This window comes from Gopherus evgoodei, chromosome 5 (assembly GCF_007399415.2).
Source record: "Gopherus evgoodei ecotype Sinaloan lineage chromosome 5, rGopEvg1_v1.p, whole genome shotgun sequence".
NCBI lineage: Eukaryota > Metazoa > Chordata > Testudines > Testudinidae > Gopherus > Gopherus evgoodei.
This window is the reverse complement of record NC_044326.1, coordinates 48,464,827-48,486,574: the sequence shown is the minus strand read 5'-3', so window position 1 is coordinate 48,486,574 and position 21,748 is coordinate 48,464,827. Positions and strand designations below refer to the sequence as shown.

Genomic DNA, 21,748 nt, shown 5'->3' with positions numbered 1-21,748 from the left:
TACTCAATTAAATTAATAGGCAGCAGGTTAAAAAATTAAAGGAAGTACTTCTTCACACAAAACACAGGCAATCTGTGGAACTCATTGCTGGAAAATATTGTGAAGGCCAATACTCTGACAGTGTTCAAAAAACAATTAGCTAAGTTCATAAAGCATAGGTCCATAGGTGCTGACTCTGTGGATGCTCCAGGGATTGAGCACCCACAAAAAAATTAGTGGGTGCTTAGCACCCACTGGCAGCCAGCTCACTCCTTTCCTCCCAGTGCCCCCCATCTGCTGGTGGCCCTGCTGATCAACTCTTCCCCCTCCCTCCCAGCGCTTCCCATTTGATTAGCTGTTTTGTGGCATGCAGGAGGCACTGGGGGAAGGGAGACGAGCAGGGATGGGGCGCTCTCAGAGGAGGGGGCAGAACTGGGCAGGAAGGGGTGAGGAAGAGCAGGGCAGGGGTGGGGGCAGTGCCTGGTGTGGAACAGGAGCAGGAAGAGGCAGATTGGGGTGTGGGCTTGAGGAAAGAGGATGAGTGGGGGCAGGGGCAGAATGGGGGGTTGACCAGCCCTGGGGCCCGGAGGAAGCCAGTGTCGGTGGACAGGTGCAGCAATGGCTATTAGCCAAGACGGTCAGATATGCAACTCCATGCTCTGAGTGTCTCTAGCCTCTGACTGCCAGAAGCTGGGAGTGGATGACAAGGGATGGATGACTCAATAATTTTCTGTTCTGTTCACAGGGGCGGCTCTAGCTTTTTTGGCACCCCAAGCACGACAGGCAGACTGTCTTCGGTGGCATGCCTGTGGAAGGTCCTCGGTCCCACAGATTTGGTGGCTTGCCTGGGGGAGGTCCGCCAGTCCCGTAGCTTTAGCATACCCACTGTGGAATTGCAGCCGAATCCATGGGACTGGCGGATCTCCCACAGGCAAGCCGCCAAAAGCTGCCTGACTGCCACCCTCGCAGAGACCAGCAGGGCGCCCCTCATGACTTGCCACCCCAGTCACGCGCTTGGAGCACTAGTGCCTGGAGCCGCCACTGTCTGTTCATTCCCTCTTAAGCACCTGGCATTGGCCACTGTTGGAAGACAGGATACGGAGATAGATGGATTGGTCTGACCGAGTATGGCTGTTCTTATGCTCACATCAGTCTCAGATGTCTCTTTAATGTATCCTGCATTACCTCTTTCATCTCCACTAGCTGTTCACACACTTATGATTGTGATGGCACCAATTTTTATGGGTAAATATATCTTCCTCTAAATCAGATCTTTTCCTTGAGTCAGACTTTCTGATTTTATTAATTCTAATAGTTTTGATGAGGAGGATGAGGATGATGATTGATTATAAGTGTTAGTCGTGTACCTCTGTTCTGTCATTCCATCTTAATAGCACATTCTCTCTCTCAGCTCAGGTATGTATGGGAAGTGGCAGGGAAGATAAGGAGAAAAGATACAGATTTTGACATTAGGTTAGGGAACACGTCTAGCTTTCAGCAACCAGGGTGGTATCAGAGATGGTTTTTGGAGATGGATGATGATGTGGGAGAATCTAGGTGGCTGTGGGAGAGTCTAGGTTTCATAGGTTAGGTAAAAGCCTAGAGGAAACAGAAAGCTTCCTGATCCTCAGCCTCCTCAGTTAGTTCCACTTTTGGTGAGCAGTACTACCATCATTTATGTTCCACACAAAGAAGTCTCTTACAAGTGGTGATTTTAGTGTTTTGGAGATCAGCTTCCTGTTTGAGATTGTCAATCTGTAAATCAACATGCACAGCAATTACAGAAGGAAAGCTTAGTGTCATTTGCAGTATAGGTTCTAGAGATGAGGGAGCAGGAAAACCACTTCCTTCAGTGGCCCAGAGCTGAGCACTTCCATTGTAGTCAGCATTTTCCTTGAACAGGTTTGAGGAACCAGCCATATTTCCCTGATGGAGAGCATCAGCTACCAGACAGAATTTCAGATGATCATATAAAAGTGAATTAATCTGCACAGACCACAGGAACCTAACAAAGACATCTCTATTGCTGTTGCACAACAGAAATTGCCACTTGTTACTTTAGCACATTTCTGAGAATACATTTTCTAACTTGGATATCAAAGAAAAAATTGCAGCCATCTTTCAAGAAATATAAGAAGAAAGTGGTTCTTACATATAATCTTCCATATAATTTCAATAAAACATACAATACTCTAATAGCAAAAAATAGCAGAACCATGTAATTTTCATCCTACACTTCTTAAACTGAAAAAAAAATCTTCATAAAAGAACAGATTGGAAAACATGTAATAGAACAAATATTTCCCATGCTAAGAAATAATCAGTTTAACTTTTAACAATGGTAGCCTTAATACTTAAGAAAATTAGTCTCTGAACTGAGAATATAGGCTCCAAAACAGAAAGCAGCATAGCCTAATTATTTTCTTATTCATCTAGTGCTATAGCAACAGTGAGAGGAATACTACTTTTAACCTGAATTGGTGTATTTTATATATTAGCATTTGCATTTTTGTAAGGAATGTCTGTTTTTTAGCCAAACCCACTCTTCTCTACTGTAATACATCCCAAACTGATGTGTAAGAAAGAGATTAAGCCAAGTGTAAGTTGTGATGTTTTTTCAAATAAGAAACCAAAAGTAAACAGTTTACACTCTGCATAAAAATCTGCTCAAACAGCACCCTGGAGTGCATGCCATGACCAATGGGGGAAGAGAGTCCAGTAGTTGAGGATCCCTTTTGGGGAACACTCTGAGAGATATTCTCTTTTACACCAAAGAGAACCTCCTGGAGCTCTTCTGAAAAACACAGCTGCTGCAGTATAAAATGGAGAGGGGGCTCATTCTCAAATCAAGGCCCCAAATCATTTAGGGTTGCATCACACTCTGGTTTTGGTCTAGGCTTGTAAAGGTTATATTTTTTTTTATTTTATAATATTATTGTGAAAATGTCTCAAAACCCAAAATTGCTAGTTGAGCTTTACCTGCATAATTTTTCATAGTCTGTTTTTGTAATACTGTTTTATATAGGGAGTCTTCTCTATATGTAATACATTGGATAATCAGCTGAGATTCATAAGATAGTCATATTTAGGGCTCCTAAGATTCAGGGTCATAAATGATCTCAAAGTAGACATGTCCTTGTTTTGATTGACTTTAATATTCTCTTTTGTTGGCCAAAAGGGTTTAGTAGAAACACCTCCCAGATGAAATACAACTTTTCTACACTCATTTCCTATTTCAAGGAAAACTGGCTAACTATTCATCTATAATGATGTATTTTTGATTCCATAGTAAGCTTGTTGTACTTGATCTGTTCCCTTGATCTATGTAAGAAAGCCTGCCAATCTCTAAAACTACTAATATACTACTTAAGTAGTATGAAAAGTATGTAGGCCATTGGCTAAATGATTAAGTCTTTCAGAAAGATTATAAGGAGAGATGCAGCAGGTCCGTAATTGTGTATTTATGTTCCTTCTGTAAATTAAAAGATTAGAACCTTGGGGCTCAGGGTGGGTTATTTTCTGGTTTCCTTTCCTTTAGGTCTTTTCTAAACAACCTGTTCTGAATTTGGAACAGTGATACAAACCATATACTTTTCAAGTCTTTCAGTACAGGTAGACATTCTGGGTGTGACACCCTGGCTCCCCAATATTCACCACTGTCATATAATTAGGATATGTTTTGTACAAAGTATGTCTTGTGAGGTATCATTCTAAAAGTCTTGATCTGCTAGACATTAATTTCTCATTGGATTGTATGTGCTATTGTTGTATGTAAAGTTATTAAGTTTGGCTATGCATGTGCTACTGAAACATGTTGTGAGGTTGAAAACACTCACAAGCAGCCTTTCAGGTACAACAGTAAAAAGGCCAAACAATGTTAATGGGCTATTGAGGAAATGTACACAAGCACAAGGATTACCCCAGGAATGATGTACAATATAAACCTCTCAGAGATAGCACTACACAATGGGAACTGTTTGACTCAGCTCACAGCAAAAGAACTTTCCAGGAAGTGGGAAGAAGATATAAAAGGGGAGAAATGACATCATGAGAGCACCTCACTCTCCCTACAACAACACATCTGGGAACACCTAAGGAATAAAGACTGAACGGGGGGAAGTGATGGTCCCAGGCTAGATGGATTTCTATCCTGTATATGAAAACCTGGGAAACCCAAGTTGCAAAGTCAAGGCACCTTGTGCCTTAAGAATCTGCCAGCCTTTTTATCACTCAGGGTGAGAATTTGCTAATTCACATCCTGCCTATCTAGTATGTTAAAACTCAGTTTGCAGTTTTATTTATTTACTAGGTAATCTGCTTCCATCTGGTTGCTATCACTTATAATCACTTTAAATCTATCATTTGTAGTTAATAAACTATTATTATGTTTTAATCCAAATCAGTGTGTGTTTAACTAAGGTGTCTGGGGAAAATCTCAGCTTGGTTACCACAAGCATGCATGGTCCTCTTCACCATATATTGGTGAGATTTGACTTTGGCAGGATGGTACTGCTCTGGGGTCCTAGGCTGGGAGACTGGTGGTTAGAGTGCCTACATGTACCTGCAGCTGGATGTGTCCCTAGCTGTGTGAATGCTGGTGACAGTGCAAGCCTGAGGGGCTTTGCAATTTGTCACAGCAGCACAGTGTGTGAGGGATCCCAGACTGGTGGATCAGAGGGGTCCAGTGTTACCCCAGTTCCAGGTGGCACCCCGCTGGGGGATCCATCACACTGGGGTAATGGTTTTCATGTGTCGGGGCCAGTAAGCGAATCAAATAAATATATTTCTTGCTACCAGAACACTGTCAACCTCATCTGGAGAAAACCTATTTTAGAACTAACAAGAAACTAAAAATTTTAACTAGTTCAGGTATTAATAACTGATGATGCATTTGTTTGTCAGACATTAGAAGGGCAAGAAATATGATGGAGAATTAGGAGATGCAGACTCCCAATGCTGAGCTCTGAGGATGAATCAGTTTAAGGTCAAAACAACCCTTATTTTATCGGAGACAGTTCCATTTTACCTCAGGAGCACAATTCTCACAAGCTGTTGTGTGGCCTGGATGGTAAGGAAGTATTTTAGGTATCTTGGGCCCAAGCTATTTAACCCTTTCAAAATAAGGACAGAGACCTTAAACTTTGACAGATTTTGTAGAGTTTAAGGCCAGAAAGGCCCATTATGTCATCTAGTCTGACCTCCTGCCTCATACAGGCCATTATCTTTCACCCAGATTATGCTATATTAAGCCCAGGGACTTTAGTTAGACTAAAGCTTTCAGTCCTCAGGAGACTGTGTGCCAGAGGGAGAGGGCCAAGGAACTACCAGGGAACTGATTAGGTGAGATATATCCAGGTGATCCCAGCAAGTGAACCATGCCCCATGCTGAGGCAGGTGAACAAATAAAAAAACAACAAGTCCCTACCAATCTGACCTGGGGAAAAATTCCTTCCCCACCCCAAATCTCTCCTCCCCCCTCCCCAAAAGACACCCAAACATAGCCAATTAGCCAATTGTGCATCCAGGAAAAATAAACCTCCTTTCTGATAGCCCCCCCTCTCCTCCCCGAGGCAACCAGCTGAAGCCCTGAGGCATATAAAAATACAGTTTTCTATGGGGAACCACTGTTCTGATCCTTCCTCTGGCAAATCCTACAATGAGCTGCTAGTTAGTGGCTCCTGGCTACTCACACTGTAAGTGAGTTCATTAACTCTGCAGAGCCCCAGGCAGTGGCATGGTGTGAGGTACTAAGCTGCTTTCTTCTTCTATCACTAATGCTCCATCCACCCACAGCTTTCTTAAAATATGTTCCTTTCATGCCAGAAAGGGATGGTTTAAAAATAATTGCTTAGATACAAAGTAAACAGAATGAAGGATCCTGGTGACATAAAAAAAAAGTGCTGCTATGTCTTTCAATTATAAATAAATACAAAAGGATCAAGAACTGAAACTGTAGTGGGAGGGTGGGAAAGGAACTATTAATATAAGGTGAAGGTGAAGCAAGGAAAAAGAGTAATTTTTCATGGTAACTTAATTAAAAAGGAAAGAAAATGTTGTGTAAAAGCCTGAAAGGCAATTGTTATGCAATAGATTCCAGAGATATATGGAGCACACTTAATCTAATAGTTCATAATTCTCAGTTAGAAAACAAGCAGCATTCCAGGCTGCAATACTGTGTCAGTGCATTAATTAGTAAGGAGGGAAATATGTGCCTTAAGCTATTTGTGAAGTTTCTTTATTTTCATTAACCAGTGAAATGGGGGAGGATTACAGTTAAAAGGTTACAAGACTGGCTCTGCTTGGTTAATCATTCAGAGAGGGATGCTTTTATTTCCATTATACGTTTGTTTTACTACATTTCAAGATACCTTTCAAAAGGTTGGAGGGTCTAATCTAAGAAGGAAGTGATGTACTTTTAAAAGAATGTTCCTTCTGACTCTTTGCCGGCTGGTAATGAGTTCATTTGCTCTGAAGCTTTAGCTCATCTCATCAACATTTTGCTATTCACTAGAGTGGATACCTGCAACCCATCTTTCTTGTAACCTATGTGCAAGTCAGTGGCATTCACACATATGGGATTTGGTCCTAACAATGGGACCAATCCTTCTGTGGCCTGTCCCAGAGATGTATCTCAGGGACACACATAACTGAGAGGAAGTTGTATTTTTATTACATTTTTCATTCATAGAACAAAAGAGTTTGGCAGACAATATACAGAATTAACAAAATAAAAATACAGAGAAAGTCAAGTATCTTGGATCCTTATGAATAAGCATGAAATCTCCAGCCACAAATCTATGGGAAACATTAGTATAGGTAAACATTTACTACCAATTACTTCTGTCCGCTCTAGGGTTCTCTTATTAAGTGATACCTAGGCCCTCTTCACAATGAGCAACTAGGTGGAGATGGGAGAATGTAAGAACGGTCTTACTGGCAATAACAGTAATCCTCCTTCATGATGCTCTTAGCAAGACTCATTCTTAGCCCAGTATCCTCAGCAATCTCAGCAAGAGTTGTCACATTCTCCGTTCTCCATAAGTAAACCAAGAAGGACCAGATTTTATGGTGTGGAATATGCTAGATTACTCTGTGACACTAAAAATTCTTCCCAAGATAGAACTGATAGCAAATCTGTTCAAGCTATCAGTGTTCCACCAGACCTGCACAACTGAAACTAGCTTCACATTTGATTTTCTGTACTTCTGCAGTGCTTCAGAGCTCCTTTCTATTCAGCAGTGGGAGACTGCATGTTAGGAAACACCTACTTGCAAAGACTGACAAGTTACTGGTGATTCTGCGCAGGGCTGGCTCCAGCGTTTTTGCCGCCTCAAGCGGAGGGGAAAGAAAAAAAGGTGCGATCGATGGCACTTCAGCGGCAGCTGTACCCCCCAATTCATTCTTCAGTGGCAATTCAGTGACAGGTCCTTCCCTCCAAGAGGGACTGAGGGATCTGCTGAAGAGCCAGATGTGCTGTCCCTTTCCGTTGGCTGCCCCAAGCACCTGCTTGCTGCACTGGTGCCTGGAGCTGGCCCTGATTCTGTGTCACTTAGTTGTTCAGGTTATAGCTTTCTTATTTGCAATATCCATCTATATTTACTTTTCTTACATAACTAAACTTTCAAATAGCAAAGAACTTTTGGCTAAATAGCAGAAAGTACAGATATTGACTTAGTAAATGAAAATCTATAAAAGAAACATATACATTAAAAGGCCAGACTTTTTAAGTACAAAGGATTTGATGAGGTTCAACAAGGACAAGTGCAGAGTCCTGCACTTAGGACAGAAGAATCCCATGCGCTGCTACAGACTGGGGACCGACTGGCTAAGCAGCAGTTCTAAAGAAAAGGACCTGGGGATTACAGTGAACAAGAAGCTGAATATGAGTTAGCAGTGCATCCTTATTGCCAAGAAGGCTAATGGCATATTTGGCTACATTAGTTGGAGCATTGTCAGCCGATCAAGGAAAGTGATTATTCCCCTCTATTCAGCCTGGTGAGTCCACATCTGGAGTATTGTGTCCACTTTTGTTTCCTTCCCCCACCACCACTACAAAAAGGATGTGGACAAAGTGGAGAAAGTCCGGCAGAGGATAGCAAAAATGATTAGGGGACTGAGGCACATGACTTATGAGGAGAGACTGAGGGAATTGGGCTTATTTAGTCTGCAGAAGAGAAGAATGAGGGGGGATTTGATAGCAACCTTCAACTACCTGAAGGGGAGTTCCAAAGAGAATGGAGCTAGGCTGTTCTTGGTGGTGTCAGATGACAGAACAAGAAGCAATGGTCTCAAGTTGCAGTGGGGGAAGTCTAGGTTGGATATTAGGAAACACTATTTCACTAGGAGGGTGGTGAAGCACTGGAATGGATTACCTAGGGAGGTGGTGGAATCTCCATGCATAGAGGTTTTTAAGGCATGGCTTAACAAAGCCTTGGCTGGTATGATTTAGTTGGTGTTGGTCCTGCACTGAGCAGGGGATTGAACTAGATGACCTCCTGAGGTCTCTTCCAACCCTAATATTCTATGATTCCATGATTCTATAAATTTGTACTCAGTCTGTTACTCTTTTTTGTTTTTAATTCCAAACAAAAGTGAAGTAAGAGCAGAATAAACAGTGAAACCATTAGTTTGTGTGTGTGCATGTGTATTACAACAAGCTGAGAAAGTGCAAATGTGGTATAATAAAGAGGAAATTCTACAGCATTATCGTTTAGTTAGACATCAATACTTGTAAAAACAACAGAACAAATTATAAAAATTAATCTAGAAGCACAAGGCAGACAACTGCTTAATAAGCAGCAACCAGCATGGGTCTTAGAAGAACAGATTGTATCTTAGGGTATGGCTACACTTGAAATTTCGGAGCGCTGCCGCGGCAGTGCTTTGAAGTGTGAGTGTGGTCGGAGTGCCAGCGCTGGGAGAGAGTTCTCCCAGCACTGCACATAAACCACATCCCTTACGGGTGTAGCTTGCAGCACTGGGAGCCACGCTCCCAGCGCTGCGGCACTGATTACACTGAGGCTTTACAGCGCTGTATCTTGCAGCGCTCAGGGGGGTGTTTTTTCACACCCCTGAGCACGAAAGTTGCAGTGCTGTAAAGTGCCAGTGTAGCCAAGGCCTTATAAACCCAAATGATTTCTTTGTTCTCAGCCTGGAAGAGGGACCAAGCAGAGAGATGATACAATTATTTAGATTAGTCAAGTCTGTAGCATATTGTATGGAGCTCAACAAGGACTTGACAAAGCTATACAATCTGATAACATGGTATCAGATGAAATTCAGTGTAGAAATATGCTGATGGATGGGGACAATCTGTGTTGCACATCGACTGAAGAGTTCCATGTGAACTAACCTCTCTCTCTCAAAAAAAGACCTGGGTGTCATTGTGGAAAGCTCAATAAAAAACATTTGATCACAAAGCAAACAAGATAGAATACTGGAAATATTGTGCTGTTATATAAATAGATCTTGCAATGCCCACTCTATTCTAGTTCACCAATCTACCACTCTCTCCTCCTTCAGACTCCTTCTTTAGCAATGCCTATAAGTGACTCAACAATAATAAAGGTATCTTGGATTAATATATCCTAAAATATTGGTCTAATGTCTTCGAAAATGAAGGAAATTGCATCTTGCATTTCAGAATTTGCCACAAGAGGGCCATCAGAACCTTCCTTTCCTACCACAACCAGCCATTTGAATTCATATGGCCTCCCCACATCCCCTGCTTCTATTCATTTAGTTATGGGCCTCATTCTATAGGATAGTGAATAGTGCAGAGGTCATTTGGGCAATTTCTATTTACTATTTAAAATAACACAAGAAAAAATACATACCTAGGGTGAAATCTTTGCCTCATAGATGTTGATGGCTAAACTCCCATTAATTTCAGTCATTAAAAGGCAACAGTAATTAAAATTGATAAACGGAGACATTTATTTACACAGTGTCAGTTAACAAGTGGAGCGCACTGCCACATTATTGAAGCAAAGAACTGAGTATCAGTCAAAAAAGAACTGGTTTATATGGATAATAAGAATGTCGCCCATAAGTATAGTAGGTAGGATAAACTGTTATAGGAAATATCAGGATTTAAGCCAACCACTTGATGTTAGCAAAAAATTTCTCCCCAGCATATTGTAGCTTAATTATTTTTTAACAGCAGCTTCTTTCCTGAACAAAGGGAATTCACTGAACATAATGGGCCTGATTTTCAAAAATCAGATCATGTAATTATGCATGCAAAAATACATATATAATTGTGAGCCTAATTTCCATATGGACTTAATATGATTGCTCGTGCAAATAGCCAATTACACATCTAATTGGTCATGTCATTTATGCATGCAATTTACCTTGAAGTGGGAAGCAGTCCTGAGTGGAGTATCACAAAGACCAGAATTTGAGTCCAATGCTGTCAATTCTGTTAATATTTGAGATAGGAGAAAGAAGTAAATTCTACACTATTAAAATTCAGATGGTATTAAATTAGAAGGATTGTAAACCCAGAAAAGGATGAAGACATCTTCAGAGTTTAGTAGCCTGGATAAATCTTAATAGATTAGATTTTGTGCAAATAAATCTCCGCTCAACCATCTCTTTTTTTTGTGTATAGAAAAGCTAAATGATTTGCTTTGGCAAGTTTTGTTAAAGTCTGCAGCAATTTAGTGGCAGGGATAACCTCCGATCCCCCTGGTTGTATGCAGACCATGACCTTACAATCCACCATCTGCCACACAATTTGTAAATGGAGCCAAGTGACTTCTTTTGTCTAGCCAGCTTTTCACAATGGGTGTCACAACCATCTTTTCCAAGCACCTTGCCTGAGCCAGAATCAGCTTTGCTAAGCTGCCATTATCAGGTGAATCATGCCCTGCCACATCATACATTCAGGCCAGAGTCATAAAAACAGATATTTCATAGTACTGCCCTGATAAATCAAACCTGCTAAGTTGGAAGTCACATAAGTGATTCTGTGACTTTAAAATCTAATGGCCTCAAAATGAAATACTTCATATTTCTAAGCCTCGAATAGGCTCATAGTCACTTGTTATTTCACAGGCTTTAGAAGATCTATCAACTAAATTAAAAGAACAGCAGCACTGAACATTGGATTATAATAAAACTGTCAGTACTGACACACTGAGGACAGAGGCCTTGTCTTATTCCAGAAGGAATCCTAAATTCATATATTCATACTGAAGTGAGTGACTAGACACCCTAGATTTTCCATATACTACCAATATAGAGTACATATAGTCTAAGGTAGAGAAACCTGTTTTGAACAGCATGCTACTAACTGTAGATTTAAGCATATTCCTTCCAAGGGGTTGAGGTTGGTTGGTTGTTGTTGTATTTAACTCTGTGGCTCTTGCACACCGTATCAAACTGCAGATCAGATTGCATTTCCTTTCCCTGAGTTGTGGTTTTTTTTGTCATTTCCCTTGTAGAGAGGAAGTGAGGCAATCTTTCATTTTCAGCCTGAAAATGACATACTTCAGGGTGAAACATCTCAACTGAGATGAAGCTCACACTTCTTTGTCCCATTACGAATGAAAAAGCCAGTAAAGGAAAGCCATTTGCAAAAGTACTTCCCTGTAAATAGTAACATGAGAGCATCAACAAGCTGTGACAGTCAGGGCTGCTGCCTATCAAGGAAACGCCTATACAAGTCAGCTGAGCGTGAGATTGATTTACTGAACAGGAAACAAGCTGCATCCAGACCTTTCCAGAAAAACACAAATACAACTGAACTTTACTTAGCCAAAATTCCCAAAACAAGTTATCTGTTATTGCTTGCTTCAGCCCATGCTCAAAATTAACAAGACAGGGTGAAGTTCAGTTCCTGAGAGTCTGAGAGACAGAATAAATGAACAAATGCTGGTTCCTTCACATCTTCTGCTCTCTTCCTACAGAATTTTACTCTGTGATTCTCACTGTCAGATTCTCAGTCCACAATCCCAAATGCACGGCCCCTCCCCCTGGTAATGCAAGGATCTAATTAATTCCTTACAACTAGTTCAGAGCTTCTGACAAATCCCTGCACTCAGGACAGGCACTTGTGATCTTCATGAGTCAAAAGGGAGATGGATGACCTCCTTCTCTTCCAACTTTTCAGTACAGTGCCAAAATATGTTTGCTGCAGTTTAACAACTTTTATTACACAATTGTTAACACTGTCACAATCAGGATTTAAATGACATAATAATAGCAGTGTTACTACATGTAAAGCAATGCAATAAATCACAACTACATATGCTATTCATTATATTAGATTGTACACAGCTGATCATTTCAAAAACAATTTATGATTCAAGATTATATATAAACATAGTTGTCAGCTGGAAACGTTTGTATATATTGATATTTATATATTGATATTTACCTAATACACAAATTACATTGTTTTACTATAATTAAAACATCAAACTCTTTCTTGGTACATTTGCTTGGCATTTTTAGAGTTAAAAATGTTCAGACACTAGAAAAGCCAACTATCTTGTTTCATTCCATTTAGTGGAGGTTATATAAATGTAGGATGACCAGATGTCCCGATTTTATAGGGACAGTCCCGATTTTGGAGTTTTTTTCTTATCTAGGCTCCTATTCCCCCCACCCCTGTTCTGATTTTTCACATTTGCTGTCTGGTCACCCTATATTCATGTGGCCTGATCTGTGTTTGATGTGCCTGCTCTAATGGACAGCACAATGCTGTTACTGGAGTCATTGAAGAACTTAATGGGTACAGTGAAAATTATTTGGAATCACCTGCTTTAGGTGACATAAAAGCAATTTATTTTCCTACTGCAGTTTGGTCAGGACTCAGAAGATTTCTATTTTCTGACAGAGCATTTGAAGTGACTATAGATTTCAGTTGCCACACCTAGCATATCTTTAATGGGGTGGTTAAAAGAAAAATTTAAATGAACAGGCTCAAGCCAGCATAGGAAGAATACAGGCTCTATTGATCATGTTTTACTGCACATAATAAGGGAATTTGTGACTAGTATCATAAAGCTACAGCAGCACTGTGCATAGGAAAAGTCTCAGTTGTCATGTTCTACTTGCTACAGACAGAGAAATGATGGACTAGAACTATGGGGTTGTTAAAATACCAGTGATTAACAAGGACTGTATAGTTTTTATTCCTAATTCCCCCAAATCAAGGTAACTGCTGACTTTGTAGAGCTGAAAGACTGGATCTGTGTGTGAAAATCTGATTAGGGGAAAGAGGTCCTCAAAAAAAATCTTGTCCTGAAAAGTGGCGAACTGCGGCCACTGGGAGCTGCAGGGAGGCCGTGTCTGCGGACGGTCAACTTCAGCTAAACATGTCATGGCCCGCAATCAGATAAACCTGATGGGCCGCATGCAACCCGCAGGCTGTCCTCCACTGATCTAGGATATTGGTATGCCACAAGAGGGGCAATGGTGCAAGTTTGGATTAATTTGTTTCAGGCATTCTCAGATACTCTCCCACACAATAAGAAGAAAATTGTAATATTCCAGTTGCTCTAAAACTGACATGCATAGTGAGATTATCTTGAACAATGGCATTCCACAACTGAACCTGAGGAAGAGGGGAACTCCCATTGAGATGAATGGATCATTTCACACCACCCAGAGCCATTGTGTTAGACTATTCTTCTCTTTGGAGCATCCTAATTCATCTGAGAACACCACTGAGGTGAACAGCCCATTCCACACATCAGCAGTGTGCAGAGCCCCTTCCTTTACACTAGCTCCCTGAATTAGATATGAAGCCTGGGGCTCCCTGCTATTCCTCTCGCTGCCTCCAGCTGGTAGATGTGCTCCTCACAGCCCATCAGTTACCACCTTCCTTTCTTCCCATGTCCCTTCCAGCCATACTGGGGGCATGGTGGGGACAGGAGGAGGGCAGAGTTGGTAGCCAAAGTGGCAGATCATTCCCCTCCCACGGGTGCCCTCCAATCCTGCCCCCTCACTGACCCCTCTTCCTCAAGAAACAAGGGAAATTAACTGCCCAAAACCGTGGTTAATGCAAGTCTTGCTTGCACTACAGTGCCTTTGCCAGTATAGCTATGCCAGTTAGACTCACCCCTGCTTAGTACCCTCTTCAACTCAAGAAGTATGTTTCAGATTCCTGCTGGCACTGCCAGTCTGACATGGCTTCTCTGCCTTGTCAAATTGGGTTTATATCTGCTGGTGAACCACAGCGCCATTCATTAGACTACTTTCCAGGCTGGTGAACCACCTGTGGTTCATTAATTTTATACCAGTGTAACTGATTTCACTGGGGTTGCTCTACATTTACACTGCTCCAGGTGAAGAGAGAATCAGGCACAGGCACCAACTCCATTGGTGCTCCACCACTCAAGCACCCATGGAAAAAAAAAGAGGGGGGTGGTCAATACCTACCAGCCACAGCTGTTCATCTGGGACACTGTTCGGCAGCTGGCATGAGACCTCAAGGGAACGGGCAGAGCAGGGGCAGGAAGAGGTGGAGTGAGGGTGAGGCCTCAAGAGAGGGGGTAGAATGGGCAGAGCTTTGGGGTGGAGTGAGGGTGGAGCACCCACTGGGAAAAATAAGTCAGGACCTATGAAGGATCTGACTGATTTTGAGCTGTGGGACTCTGGATGAGGATGGGACTTTGATTGGAAGAAGCAGATATCACAGCCTGGGGTGTGTGGACTAGAACTGTTGCTCTACTCCTCAGCATGTTTTACAAGTTGTGTGAAAATTAGTAGCATTGCCTCTAATGCCCTCTGTTACTGATAATACTTCTATAGCGAGTACTCCCACACTGCAACAATGTAACTGAAGATAAGCTACATTCAAATAAAGCTGTTTTATATGTAGGATCAGGGTGTAAGTAGCTTTAAGAAAATAGCCTTAGGGCAATTGTAGCTCAGCCTTTCTCGTAAACCAACACAAAACACCTGAGCCATTTAGCTCCAGAAGACAATCCCCAGATGATGCATATCCCCTCAGTGTGTTCCACGGCTGCATGTCTCTGAACAGCAAATAAATGAGAATTACTTTCCACATCATCTGGATATCAAATGGTTAGATGCTCATACAAAAGGGGCTCAACCATAAACAGACAGCATGAAGTACAGGAGTCATGCTCAGATAATGGAATTACATTGTGGCATGAATACTGAGCATGGTAGGGGATTATTTTCATATTATTTCTTGGGGCTGTAGCCACTCCACTCCTTTCACTTTAACTATTAGTCATGGAATTAAAACTGTGTAGAATGCTTGGAAAATGTGACCTATTTATATCTAAACACAGAGACATGTATGTCAAGTAACTGAAGTTAATAGCTGAATTCAGATGTGTGGATATGCGTATGCTTACACACTTCAGCCAATGGAAGAAAAGATTCAATCAGAGAGGTTATGGAAACATAAGATATTATGAAGAAGATAATATAGATTTCAGTAAAAGGGATAAACGTGAGAAAAACAAACAAACCAAAAACACAGCTGTGGAAGACTAGTCTTTTATTATATCCTCAGACATGGACACATCCATTCATTTTCAACTGTGCTTTGGTGATGTGTGTCTGAAAATCTTATTGGAAAGCGCAAACAGGGGTGTCATGAGTATGTAAAACAAAGTGGCAACCACTTCTTAATTAGGGCTGCAGCAAAGAATTAAAAGGCCCAGAGATGTGCAAATAACCCAAGAGCCCATCCACCCCACCCTATTGCTGCTTTGTCACCTTACTCTTGCTCAATGGTGTTAGTAGCATGTGATATACAGGAGGCCAGTCTAGATGATCTGGTGGCCATTTCTGACCTTAAACTCTACGACTGAAGCTCTCTAACTGATCCTTCTCCCATTCTGACATTTTTCCAAACTCTCCTATCTATCCATGATGGTTTTCTGTTCTGTATTATCTTCCCCTGTTGTTCCACTTAAGCTGTTTTGGGAAAGGAATGTTTATATTTGTTCAGTGAGATGCCATGTACATCTGTATTGCTAGAAATACTACTACTAAGTAAGAGTAGTATTTGTAGGGGAAAGTCCTGCATTCTCTAGGAAGGCATGGAGTAGATGACTGTTCTAGAACCTCACGTAGAGATTCTGGACTACTTAGTAGAATTACTTTCATGTCATGTCAGGTGCATCCTATTAGCTCCACCTCAGGATAGACTGTAAAGCAAGAGTTTAGTCAAGGGTAAATGCGTGTAAACAGAGTTTATCCACTTTTGATTTGGCATTTATCCTGGTCTTATTTAAGGAATAAAGCATTTACTCATTCCTACTCCCCTGTGATAAAAAAAATATCCGTGCTATCCCAAGGGTTAAAACCAAGGCATGTACAAAGGATAACAAACGACAGGTTGTGTATAGTGTTGTAATAACATGGCTGTAGTTGAGCTGAAAGTACAAAGTGAAGCTGAGTCCCTTCAACCAACAAAGCTGTATGTTATTGTTACATGATGCACAAACCCTGGGGTGTGTTCTCCTGTTTATAAAATGGATATAACAAAAACAAACACGTTTTGTATTTTTCAGTAAAACAAACAATTTTATGTCCTTCCACTTTGGAGAAAAAATATTTATTCAACAAGGTTCTATTTGTTGTAAACATTAAAATGGAGGGTTTCAACATTTCCATTTATTGTAAAGTGTTCCATTGACAATGAAAAAAGTGATGAATTAATGAAAGACATGAGAGGTTTTTAAAAACGAGTAACATTCCTCTCGTTACATTTGATTTTTGTTGGAGGTCTGAACTCTTCTAACAGACCTTTTACATTTTCAAGATAAACTATTTCTAAGTCAATAAACGTTTTTTCTTTCATGAAATCAGTAAAAACTGCCCATGCAATTTTTGTGTGTGTGTTTGTTTCATTTTATTTTCTTCTGTTTCTTTGAATTGTTAATTTCTTAGATCTCCATGTCTTTTGCTTCTTTTTTTTTTTTTTAAAAAGGGCAGTGTTTTTCCTTGTACTTCCTTGTTCACAGTCATGCCTCCAGAAAAATCAAATGTTACAAGAGGAACTTTTTAAAACTCTTTTTAAAAAACTTCTAAAACCTCTCACAACAATGCATATGTTTCTTGCAAATTTAATGTTATGTATTTAGTGCTACCTTTCAAAGATTTAATGTTATGAGTCATTGAAAATGCATCCAGGAGGTACTTGAGGGCACTTGATGTCCAATTTCCAGTACCCAGTGTGTGGCATTAAGTTTTTGAAAACTCTGTAACATTTAACCCACAATTCTGAATGACCACCATAACTGACGTGCATGTTATATACTGGAAGGCTCAGCAACAGATCACTCATAGAAACTGTGGCCTGCAAATTCTGCAATGAACCATCCAGCGCTACTGCACGAGTAGATTGACTAAATACATTTGCCAACCATTAAAAATATCCAACATTTATCTTTTACAACTTTATGTAATTTCTTGTACAAAATGCAGTCTCAGTAATCAAACCTTCTTTTGTTTTTGTTTTTGGTTTTTTTTGGGGGGTAGGGGGGACTAAATTTTTCCTTAACAAGTTTGAGTTTGGTTTCTGAAGCTGAACACTTCCTAGCTGCAGAAAATTCTGAAAGCAGTTGTGACTCGATTAATGCCACTGAAAATAACCAGGAATTTCAAACACACAGGATATCGACTTCTGAGTTGAACTTTTGGCCTGAGATTTGAAACCAAAAACAGTGGGAGAAAGTGCCACTGGTTTGACTGCAGGAGCAGAAAGTGTGGTAAATATGCATTAATGATGTGAATTCACAGGACAAAACTGAATAAATGAATTAGACCTAATATAGTCTTCATGTATTTTTACAGTAAATTATGCATGTATACTTCTAAATAATGAGCATTGTATACACATTGTAGCTTGTCTTGAATTAGAAATGGCTGATACTATTGATGAGGCCATCCCTGTGAACCATTTCAAAACTTTTATGGAAAAACTCCACAATATTTACATCCAGTCACACAAAAATGAATGGAAGCTCGAGGAAGCATCAGCAAAGGTAGGATCCAATTCTACATATTGGACAAATCCTTGACCTACGTAGGGTGGTTAGTTGTTTTAGGACTGTAAGAACTGAATGAGTGTCATTTTGGGCCCTTTATAAGCAATTTGAAAATACTTCTTCTGATGCACTAAGAAATGATAAGAAAAGACAAACATATAGTGGCTTAACAGCCCATTTAGCAAGTCCCAAATTCCTCTGTGCTGGTGCATGATGTGCTCTATGAGTTGGCTTATTTGCCTAGAGAGCTTCCGGATTGTTCTATGACCATTTTCTTTTTCCATCTCTAATTTCTAAGAATTCATAAAGGACAGAAAAAAAGTACTTCAGCATTGATTAGTCTCAGGAAAACAAATGGGACAGAAACGGCAGAATGGGAGGGCTGAGGTATGGAGAGAGAGCAAAAGAAACAACCCTGTATTTGGAAATGACAGCAGCGTGACAAATGAGTTCCACTCTGATTTACTAAAGAAGGGGGCTCATCAGAGCATCTGAGAGCCCATTATGGTACATCTCTGAAAATCCATTATTGCATCTGATCCCTGGCAAGGCTAGGAGAAAATTGCAGGAAAAAATTGTAAAAAATTGTGAGGCGTTCTGCTATTTTCTGGGAACACTGCCAATCTTTGCAGAAGGCAGTGGTGCCTCAGATACAGTGTAACTGATTTGCCAACTGATTTTGATTCTAAACTACTATCTGACTGCATGGCCAATATGAATCTGCAAAATGTATTTCCATATGCCGTTGAGATTTTTCTCCCAAATCTGTGTTTAAATTCTACATTCCCTCAATCAAGGCATAAAATGCAAGACTCTGCTAAATTATGTAATGAAAAGGAAGAGAAAGAAGTCAGATGCCATGGTGATGCATGTGTACATGAACATAGACAGACAGTCTGTTCTGAAGAAGTTAAAAGAAAGTTTTATCTACCACCTGGATGGAGGTAAAACAACATATTGTAATTGCTGCTGGGGATGGGAAACTGAGAAACTAAAGCATAAAATAAGGAAGACCAGGAAAAAATGCCATCTTCTCTTTACGGTCAGGTCGGTGTGGCAACATAAATTCAGCATAAGGCATGGAGAAGAGAAAATCCTGTTAAGAGTAAACAAAGTTAACCTACTTTATACTACTAAGTCTGCTTTGCTCCAACAGCTACAGAGATAATAGTTTCTAAATCTACACTATTCACCAGGTTGGTTGGCCACAATCTGGTCATATAGCCCCTAGTCCCTGCTCCCAGTGGCCCGAAGGACTAGCTTTAAATACCCTATGATTGTCTGATCACACCTCTGAGCAACATAACTTATATCGATTTAAGCTGTAGTATAGCCATAACCTAAGTTGATCGATTTCAGGGCTTTCTATAAAAGCAGCAAAGAATCCTGCGGCACCTTATAGACTAACAGACGTTTTGGAGCATGAGCTTTCGTGGGTGAATACCCACTTCCTCAGATGCATGCATCTGAGGAAGTGGGTATTCACCCACGAAAGCTCATGCTCCAAAACGTCTGTTAGTCTATAAGGTGCCGCAGGATTCTTTGCTGCTTTTACAGATCCAGACTAACACGGCTACCCTCTGATACAGGGCTTTCTATAATGCTCATCAGTGTACTATCCACGTAAACTAAATATACATGGTAAGATCCCTTTGTAAAGCCTCTGCTTATCTTCCTGCTTTAGTTATGGAAGTTCTCCTCTATGGGGGATGGATAAGATGGAATGAGGGTATATTTATTATAGGACAGCAATGGAGGAATGGGAGGGCTGAGACACCTGGAAAGACGGCAAAAGGGAGAGGGAGGTTTTTGTTTTTCTTTTTAACAAAATCATGTAACTAACAAGACAAAATTTAAATCACTCCAGAGTTTTGCATTATATTATATCCCTTTGCCACATATCCTTTGCATGTCTTGATTTTTAAGGGTACTTTAGCACTATTCCACTCAGCACCACATGGCCAAATTCCCTATAACTGGGCAGCCACCTATCAGAATTTTTGGAACTGGGGGAGGTGGCAAATAGCTGCCTATCTAACATTTCACTGCATGGGACCAGGGAAATCCCTATATATGGAAGGTTCAGAAACTTGGGATGAACACTGTGTCAGCTACATAGACATTAAACCCAAGCAAGGCAGTCTGGAAGAGATGAGAGATTGGGCAGCCCCTATACCCTGGAGTCTGATTGAAATAATTGCTCTACAGTCCATTGCCATCTTCAGGTTTTGCAGCCCTTATATTTACAAGGCCATTTGTGCTATCAGGCCCCTGGGCCATTGGCTAGGCGCTCCCAGACAACTAAGAAACACAATGGACAGAGAGAATGGCGTGACTGAAAGCACCCCCATATTCACACCCTCCATATTACTGTAATAATGTTTGTGCTTAATATGCCATGTGAGGTATTATTTAAAAACTAACACGCTGATCGCCAGTATACTTGTGTAATGTATGTACGACCTGCGTATTAAGAGTAATGAATGTAAGCTGAAATTATGACTAGAATGTGTTTACCAGATAAGTCTGGGGAGTAGGTAAACCAGTTTCTCAAAGACAAAGGACGTGCTGGTGCCTCTAGCTAGGTGTCATCAAAGTTGAATGGCAATCATCAATCAAGTGGCCATTCTTTGGCAGCGAAGCTGGGCAGAAACAGATCCATTTTCATTTTAACAAACAATAACATGACACCTCTTTCACTGCCAGATTCCATGTCTTATTCCTCACAGCTGGAATGAACTTTATCTAGGGGTCACCCTCAGGAAAATACACTTCAAATGGTGACTGGAGTATAAAAGTGAATGGCAAAAACACCCCAGGTATTCTCACTCTCAGCCCATTGATTTTGGGATGGGGAGAGAGAGATTTTGACCTGAGAATTTGGTCAGCTATGTTGCTGGGAACCTGTGGTAAGGTTTTACCTTGAACCAAGTCTTGTTTGTTAAGTTTTAGCTACTAGAAAGCATATTATCTTTATTTTTCCTGTAACCGTTTCTGACGTTAATACTTTATACATGTATTCACTCAAAACCTCTCTCTTTGCAGTTAAATAAACTTGTTATATTTTTAATATAAATTAATCAAATGTTGTGTTTAAAGTAAACTCCAGTGAAATTACCAAACTGTTGAATATTGACCCTTTACAGGAGAAAGCAGTGCACCAAAGGTAGCTATCATACTGCGCAGCACACCATCGTCTGCTGCCTGGTGCTCTGGGAAGGGATTGCAGTGCATCATGGGGGTGGGCTTAGCATTCTATAATGCATTTTTAATTCATCCTATCATTCCATTGGCTTTCTACTATATTTTGTTCCACTTTTTAACAGCCCCTGTAATCTGAGCACCCACCATCTCTGTCTCAAAGCATCAATTTTCACTTCTCTCCAGTTTTGTGATGAGCACTGTGAACACAATAAAGCTGAACCTGCAAATGATGAGCTGCAAGTCTGATAATGACAGATAATGGTGTCTTCTCTGCTGTGTGCTATGGAAAGAAACAATTCAAGATTGCAGTTGGCATTCACAGAGCAGCTGCACATGGTGGACCATTGTTACTCGGCTCAGGAAACAATCATTGAGTGGCAAGATCAAATCGTGATACAGGTATAGGATGAGGAGAAATGGCTGCAGAACTTTTGGATGCGCAAAGCCACCTTTCTGGAACTGTCTGCGGAGCTAACCCCTGCCCTCTGACACAAGGACACCAAAATGAGAGCTGCCCCCATAATGGAGAAGCTAGTGATCAGTCATGAATCAATTTGGAGTTGGGAAGTCCACCATGG

The 21,748-nt window shown here is 40.7% G+C and overlaps 1 pseudogene; it reads left to right on the top strand.

The window, feature by feature from the left end:
- Window positions 1–15,306: 15,306 nt before the first annotated feature.
- The window catches only part of LOC115652043, a 31,114-nt pseudogene continuing 24,672 nt past the window's right edge, over window positions 15,307–21,748 (top strand).